Source organism: Drosophila sechellia, chromosome 2R, assembly GCF_004382195.2.
Source record: "Drosophila sechellia strain sech25 chromosome 2R, ASM438219v1, whole genome shotgun sequence".
Taxonomy (NCBI): domain Eukaryota; kingdom Metazoa; phylum Arthropoda; class Insecta; order Diptera; family Drosophilidae; genus Drosophila; species Drosophila sechellia.
Window position 1 is genome coordinate 21,292,096 of NC_045950.1, and position 7,533 is coordinate 21,299,628.

Here is a 7,533-nt window from a genome sequence, read left to right on the forward strand (position 1 = left end):
TTGTAATATTTAATTTTTCTGCGCATTGCCCAATAGTAAAACCTGTTTCTGCTTTCAGTGGTGCTGATAACGTAGATGCTGCGGAGATGTCGGTGTGCTGCAATCATCGGTCGGCGTGGCCCGTCGACTTTGGTGCACGCACAACCTTTTGAGGAAAAAGTGAGCCGCAGTCAGCGTCATCTATAGGCTTCAGTTTGTCTGTGTGTATACGTGAGTACAGTCTGTGTGATGTTCCAATTTGAGCCGAGTCTCATGTTTGTATCTTTTTGAAAATTGCAGGTCCATTTCAACTGAGCAAGAAATTGCCATTAGGAGACTGCAGACAAACATTTCCTGCTGCTGCCGCCACTGTTGCTGACGTCTATAACTGCGCATACATAGTCCGCTGCCGTTGCTGCTATCCTGGCGCAGGTCCGGTGGGCAGAAACGGGCCGATTCCATCTTGTGGCCGTCCACCGGGCAGATAATCGTCATAATCTCCATCGCGCAGGCCCATGTGACTGGCCAACGACCTGGCGAGAAATACGGGCTCCGGAAAGTGCCAATTGGATTGTTCCGTGAGGTCATTTCCTGCTACTGCTGCCGCTGTTGTTGTTGTTGCTGCTGCTGGTGAGTGTGTCGCCGCCTAGTTCATTTCGATATAACCGATGCTTCAATTTTTCAGGGTGAAATCAGCCGCCAATTTAGGTGTACGAAGAAAAGCCAGGGCCAACATGAGTCGAGTCCTGGAATGCATGCAATTTGGCTATTGCTGCAATGAGATCTCTCTGCTGCTGCCGCCACCGTTGCTAACGCTGTTGCTGATGGATGTGTCGACGCCTAATGGATCTGCATATATGAGGGCTATTAGCAGTGCCGCCGCTCGCACCCAAGAGACGCCTCTGTTGCTGCTGCTGTTCCGAGAAATGGATGCGCCGCCGTTTCTATAAGAAAGTTGTCGGGCTTCTGTTGTTGCTGTTTCTGGTCTTGCTGCTGCTGTTTCTGTTGACGCTGCCATGGTAAGTTTAGGCTTTTGTTGGTCTCGTGCTCCTACTAATAATCTCTTCTTTCAGGGAGGAGACGCTAGTGAGGCGCCAGATGCAGTCCCGCGTCTTCAAAAAGAGAAGGCCGGCTTGCCAGGAGCGCTGACACTGCTACCACTGCCTTTGTGTCACCAGCTGCTTCTACTGGAGCGGAAATACCCAAAGTGCTGCTCCAACCATAAGATTTCCGACGACTTGCCGCTGCATAAGCATCCACTGGCGGATACTCTGGTACTAGGCGCTCCAGTATCCTAAATCAGGACTTCCTTAGTCTGTCCTGACGTCTGTCCCGTCAGTCCTGATGCGGTCATCCTATCAGTGGCGGGCGGGAAAGCATGCGCCGCAGTCCAGTGTCATATACAGGAAAAAGCCGGTTGTCCAGGAGAGCAGTTTTTATACCCTAGCTTGAGGGAGAAAAGGAAATTAATCCATTCATCTTTTTTCTTCCAGGGCGAAACATCAGAGGCCAAGCGAGGAGTCTGGTCGTCGGAATGTTGTCAAATGGAAAATGCTGCATCCAATTAAGTGCTGCTGCTGCCAATATTGCTGTTATTGCTGCTGCTGGAGTTGGTGTGGCCGCCTCAAGGTACCGCTACCCTGTTGAAGAAATGTTGCCACTGTCGTCATTCCGAGGATTGCATGCGCCGCTGTTGCTGCATTTCCAGACTGTTGCCACCGGGGGATGGACTGCGCGTGGCTGCCATGTTGCTGGTGACGCCCATGTCCAGGCCCGCTGCCGTCTCCTGCCCAATCAGTCCAGGCAGTCCCTGTGGACGCATACCGCCACTCGGCATCACATCGCCAAAGGACCGATTCTGGGATTTACTCGGCCAAGCATAGGCCGCCGATCCCGATGCCGCTGCCGTTGCTGCTACTGCTGCCGCTGGGGAAAGACCACGCCACGAGCTGAAGCAACCTCTCCTAAAGACGCCGAATTTGCAACGCCGTCGCTGAGCTCGGAGCTGAGAGCGTCACATTGGAGTTGGACCTTCAGATTTCAGGAACTTCAGCTCCCTCTTTCAGGGCCTACAGGAGTGGTGGGTGTGGCCAGCGAGCTGTTCAGCACACCGCTTGGTCTCTGCCGCCATTGTTGCTGGCCTTGCTGCTGTTGTTGTTGCTGCCTTGGTGAGCTAGAGCGCCCGATGCGCTGTTGTTTTTACTGTAGAGGTTTGGTGATTTAGTTTATTAGAAAAAAGAAAGAAAACTAAGACATATTATCTTTCTTTTAGGTTGGAGCGCCGGTGTGGCGTCCATTACAGCAGCAGATGGATCCATCAGGAGCCGATGAGTCACAGATCCCTCGGTTGGAAAGGAGAGATGGATTTTAATCACGCCCGGAGAGAAGATTTATATAAGCAGCCATCCAGCCATCGTAATTTTGTTGTCCAGTAGGTGTTTAGTTAAGTTAATTTTACCATTATATCTATAAGCGCATTTCCCTTTTTTATGTAACCTGTAAATTAGCCTTTAGCCTTTTTGTATTTCTTTCATTTCTTTTCAATATTTTTTTGCCACCCCTTCCGCCAGTTTAGTTATTTCTGCCTTCTGCACCTACCCTGGTTTGTTTTGATTTAATTTTTGTCCCCTTCGTAGTCAGGTAGGATTATTCGTTGTACATTTAATGGTTGCCCTCTAAATCTTTCTATAACTTCCTGCCTGGTTAGGTCGCCATTTCTATATTGTTTATTACATCGGTTTATTTCCGATTCACACCATCTATCTGGAGGCCACTTTTCGTTTTCCCTTTCTTTTCTTTCCCTCTCTTCCTGTTTTTTTATTCTTATGAGCTCTTTCTCCTCTTCCTCCAGTCTTAGCAGAGTAGGGAGTTCAGTTAGATGCGTTTGTCTTATTTTCTCTCTCTCGCTTCGCTTCTTTAAGGTTCTGCAGTCGTCTAGATCTGGGATTTTTAAGAGTTTAGGTGAGAGAGTCAGTCCAATCTGTTTTAGGGTGATGTGGTCCCTTGTCATTTTCAAGTATCTCTGCCTACTTCTTTCTAGTCTATTCGGGATATAGTGCCTAGAGAATATCCTGCGAACAACTATGTTTGGGTGCGATTTTGTAGTTTCTGAGAACCTATGGACAGCCTGTTGATAGAACTCTTCTACTGTTTTGACACAAAAACGGTCCCTTATAGTTTGGTTTTTCGTGTATCTTCCGGCTCTGAATATGTCCCTCATTTTCTTGTTTTCCTCAACTTGGAGCCGTCTTATCTGTGCATCTGTTACAAGAGGACCCCATGCTGCTATGGCATACTGCCATATTGGCGATAGAACTGATTTGAGGATCAGCATCTTAGTATTAGTAGGGAGTTTGCTTCTTTCGTTTAGGATCCATGACATTTTTCTATAGGCTGTCAAGTATTTACCCACTACCTTTGTGACATGAGGACTGAGTGTTAGTTTGCTGTCAAGGATTACGCCAAGGTATGATTGCTTGCTTTCCTTTTTCACAGCTTGACCCTTGATCTTCATAGTCTTTAGGTTTGTAGGTATGTCGTTTTTTAATGTATAGATGACATGTCCTGTTTTGGAAGCATTTACTGATATACCCCATTTGTCTGCCCAGTCCGAAAAAGTCCTAAGGTAGTTTTCGTTGTTTCTTGTGGCGGCAGTTGGTAGTATGTCTGAGCTGAGTACTATAGTGTCGTCTGCGTAAGTTGAGAGCATAATTCTTTCTGTTGGTGAGGGGCGGTGGATATATGGAAGAGGCATGTCTGAGGAGAAGATAGAATAGAGTAGTGGTCCAAGATTACTTCCTTGAGGCACCCCTGCGCCTATTTGTCCTGTTCTCGAGGTCTCTCCAGCTTGGTCTTTCACCTCGAACGTTCTGTTTGTAAGATAGCTCTCCAGAATGATGTATAGGTTGTATGGTAATATTTTAGCTAGTTTAAGCAGAAGGCCTTCATGCCATACCCTGTCGAAAGCCTCAGAGATGTCAAGGAAAACCGCTGAGCAGTATTCCTTTCGCTCAAAGGCCTCGAGGATGAACTGGGTGACCCTGGCTATTTGCTGCTCAGTTCCGTGCTCTTTTCTGAAGCCAAATTGGTGCAGTGGTATGGCTTTTTTGAATAGATCTACCCTAAAGAGTCTCTTTAGGAGTAGTCTTTCAAACATTTTAGAGAGGCCTGAGAGTAGACTAATCGGTCTGTATGACTTCGGGTCGTTTACACTTTTCCCTGGTTTCAATATCATCTTCACTTGGGCATGTTTCCAGGCGTCAGGGTAGTATCCAATTCTAAGTATTGAGTTGTAGATTAGAATAAGGTACAGAGTAGCTTTAGTCGGTAGGGTTTTTATAAGCTGGTTTGTTAGAAGGTCTTTTCCCGGTGCTTTACTATTCTTTAAGTTTTTAATTTCGTCGTTTAATTCCTTTAGCGTAATAGGTTGGTTATGCGGGTTTTTGTTTACATTATATCTTTCTGTTAACATGCTTTCCTTAATTGTTCTTAGTCCAGAATTAACTATATCTATGTGGTAATCAGGTACATTATTATTTGGCTTAAATCTTCCTTCCAAGTGGGAAACAAAAGCTTCTGTTGTCTCTTTTATCGTTTTTGTCCATTTGGGGCCTCCTTTGGTTTCCAGTTTGAGGGGAAAATTCGGTTGATTTGTCTTTTTTCCCTCATTTAGCAGTCTCCACATTTTCCTCATTCTGTCCGGGTTCTTCGTGTCTATTCCTTCAATTTGTTTATTAATTCTCTTTTTGCTTTTTTGCCTTTGTAGGTGGAGGTACGGAGACAGAATGAATTCTGTTCCGCATCCACAATTTTATTTTGCCTTTGATTACAATAAATGCAATATGTAGGTACAATAATTTGAATTTTTAGAGTATAACATAGCATGGGGTGAGTTTGGGGCTGGACATAGATTAGTATTTAATGTTAAGTTAGTATTTTTCTTTGTAGGCTTTAGATTATAACAGTGACATGGGCTGGTAACATTATCATATGCTTGTTTTGTATACATTTTTTTTAAAATGAAATTATTTGCAATAAACATTAAAATTTTAGACTAACATTGTTTTATTTATTTCTTTTCAGGTACCCCCACCAGAAGGGCAGGAGCACCGCGTCGTTGAGGGCCTCAGGAGTCATCACAGGTAAGTTTTGTTGCATTTTGGCAGTGGTCTGTTGCGGCCACTGGAAGTGGGCCATTTGCAACAAGTATGTCCGGCCGGCGTTGCAGGTTAGTAGTTCTCGGTTTCAGCATCCCTCGCCGCGGTCGTTTGATTAAGGTAAGTTGTATCGTTAGTGGCAAGAATGTAATCCCACGAAGCTGTCATTGCGTTTATATAGAGCTGCTGGCATTATGATGGTGGAGTTCGTCTCGTTGTGGCAGAGAAGTCGTCAGTGAGGATTGTGGCTCGATCAATCACCGAATGAAGCCAGGTGCGCCGCGTCTTGTGGCCATATCGTCGGGATTGGCAGCTTGGGGCCGCCGGTTCGAGATTTGTTACAGAGGGCCGTCGTAACGTTATAGGCATGGAAATGGATGCAAAAATAGTATTTGGTAAGTATTATATATGTTATTTGTTTTTTATGATTGCGTTAATTTTTGTTGTTTCAGGTACATTGAGTGGAAATTAAATTAAGGTAAGTATTATATTTGTGTATATTTGTTTATATGATTGCGTTTGTTATTGTTTTTCAGGTACTTAAAGGAAGCTTGTCTGGGGTGAGTATTGAGTATTTTTTATAATTGCGTTGATTTTGTTTTTGCTTTTCAGGTACGTTTTGTAAGAGCTGGTTTGGAGGACCTTTGTTATTGTGCAATTGCAGCTGGGATGCCGCAGATATGGAGTCATCAAGTTGCAATTAGATAAGTATTACATTTTAAATATAAATTTCCCAGTAATAGCTTGTGTACCCTTGTTTCAATAGTTGGAGTCTTTGAGGCTGGAGCTGCGTGCTTGTCGTCAGCAGGATGGAGCAGGCTAATAGTATCTGCTACTTTGTCTGTCCGGTTTGTTATTATTTATGTGTCCTTGGGTAATTTTTGTATCGCATTCTTATTTAATTTCCTTTCATTACAGGTTAGCGGAAAATTCGTTGAAGATACAGAACTGAGGAGAAATATGCAATTTAAGGACATGTTTTGCAGGATGTTGGTGTGGCATCTGCTCCACGCAATTGCTCTTTATTTATGCAATGGCGTCAGGAGATGGAGACGGCATCATAAAATTGTCGGTTTTTTGTATCTATAATCGCAAAAGTTGGCGATTTTGTTTTGCTATAGTGAGGCCCGTCTCCTGATTTACGTGCGCATCATCGGCAGGATGAGGGCGAATTTTTGTATCTGCTGGATTGCCTGTCAGGTTTGCAATTTTCTGTGTCTTTGATTAATTTAGTATTATATTTTTATTAATTTTCCTTTCTTTATAGGTTGTCGGGAAGTCATTGAGAAAACGGTACTGCGGAGATTTATACAATTTGGAGACGGATTTTAATTCATTTTAATATGGTGTTAGTTCCGGGATAGTGATCCTTGTGAGTGCAGTGGCATCAGGAGATGGAGACGGCGTTGTAAGGTTGTCAGTTTTTTGTGTTTATAATCGCGAAGGGTGGCGATTTTGTTTTTCTTTTGCGGAGCCGGTCTTCTCTTGATGGTTGTGTTGGATCACCAGTTGGCTCTGGTTATTGAGGTAAGTGCTTTATTTATTTGTTTTGTTTATTTTCTTATTGGTTAATTGATTTGTTTTCAGGTTTTAGCGTCAACTAATGTAGGCGCTCGTCGATCTGGAAGATTATCTGAGTAGCAGGAAGGATAGTTTTTGCTGCTCCGCGCAAGGTGCCCTGATCGGAGCATAGGCAGCTTATATGGCCCGTCAATTGCAGCGCAGCACTGCAAGTAGATTGTATCGGTGATAAGGGATACTACCAGGGACTGTGTGGCAAAGAAAGTTCAGGTAAGTGACGTTGTGCATAAATTGCTGCAGCGAGTCGCCTTTTATTCATCATGTTTCTGCCACACTAATCCTTTTCATATCGATCTACCGATTCATCCTTTATGTCCTAGTTGGTTTTCTCCGCATCGTTTCGTCAGGATCAGCTGGAGTGCGTTGTCTTAGGATTGCTCATCCGGATGCGTTGAGGTGAGGGTATTGTTTATTGTTTTTGTGCCATCTTTTTTTTTTTTTTTACATTTCAGGTGGAGGTACGGAGACAGAATGAATTCTGTTCCGCATCCACTACTTTATTTTGCCTTTGATTACATTTTATGCAATATATAGGTACAATAATTTGAATTTTGGAGTTTAACATAGCTTGGGGTGAGTTTGGGGCTTGGACATAAGTAGTATTAAGTTATAGTTAGTATTTTTATAGACTTGGATTTCAGACAATGACATGGATTGGTAACATTATTGACTTGCATGTTTTGTTTACATTTTTAAAATGAAATTATTTTACAATAAACATTAAAATTTTAGGCTAAGATTGTTTTATTTATTTCTTTTCAGGTACCCCCGCCAGAAGGACGGAAGCACCGAGTCGCTGGGAAGTCTCAGGAGTCAT

General features: G+C 43.6%; 1 long non-coding RNA gene across 1 annotated transcript; it reads left to right on the forward strand.

The window, feature by feature from the left end:
- Nucleotides 1–5,093: 5,093 nt before the first annotated feature.
- On the forward strand, nt 5,094–5,686 carry LOC116800437. The gene is made up of 3 exons (XR_004361384.1): nt 5,094–5,530; nt 5,588–5,613; nt 5,672–5,686. It is a non-coding gene; the product is annotated as an uncharacterized LOC116800437 (long non-coding RNA).
- Nucleotides 5,687–7,533: the final 1,847 nt, after the last annotated feature.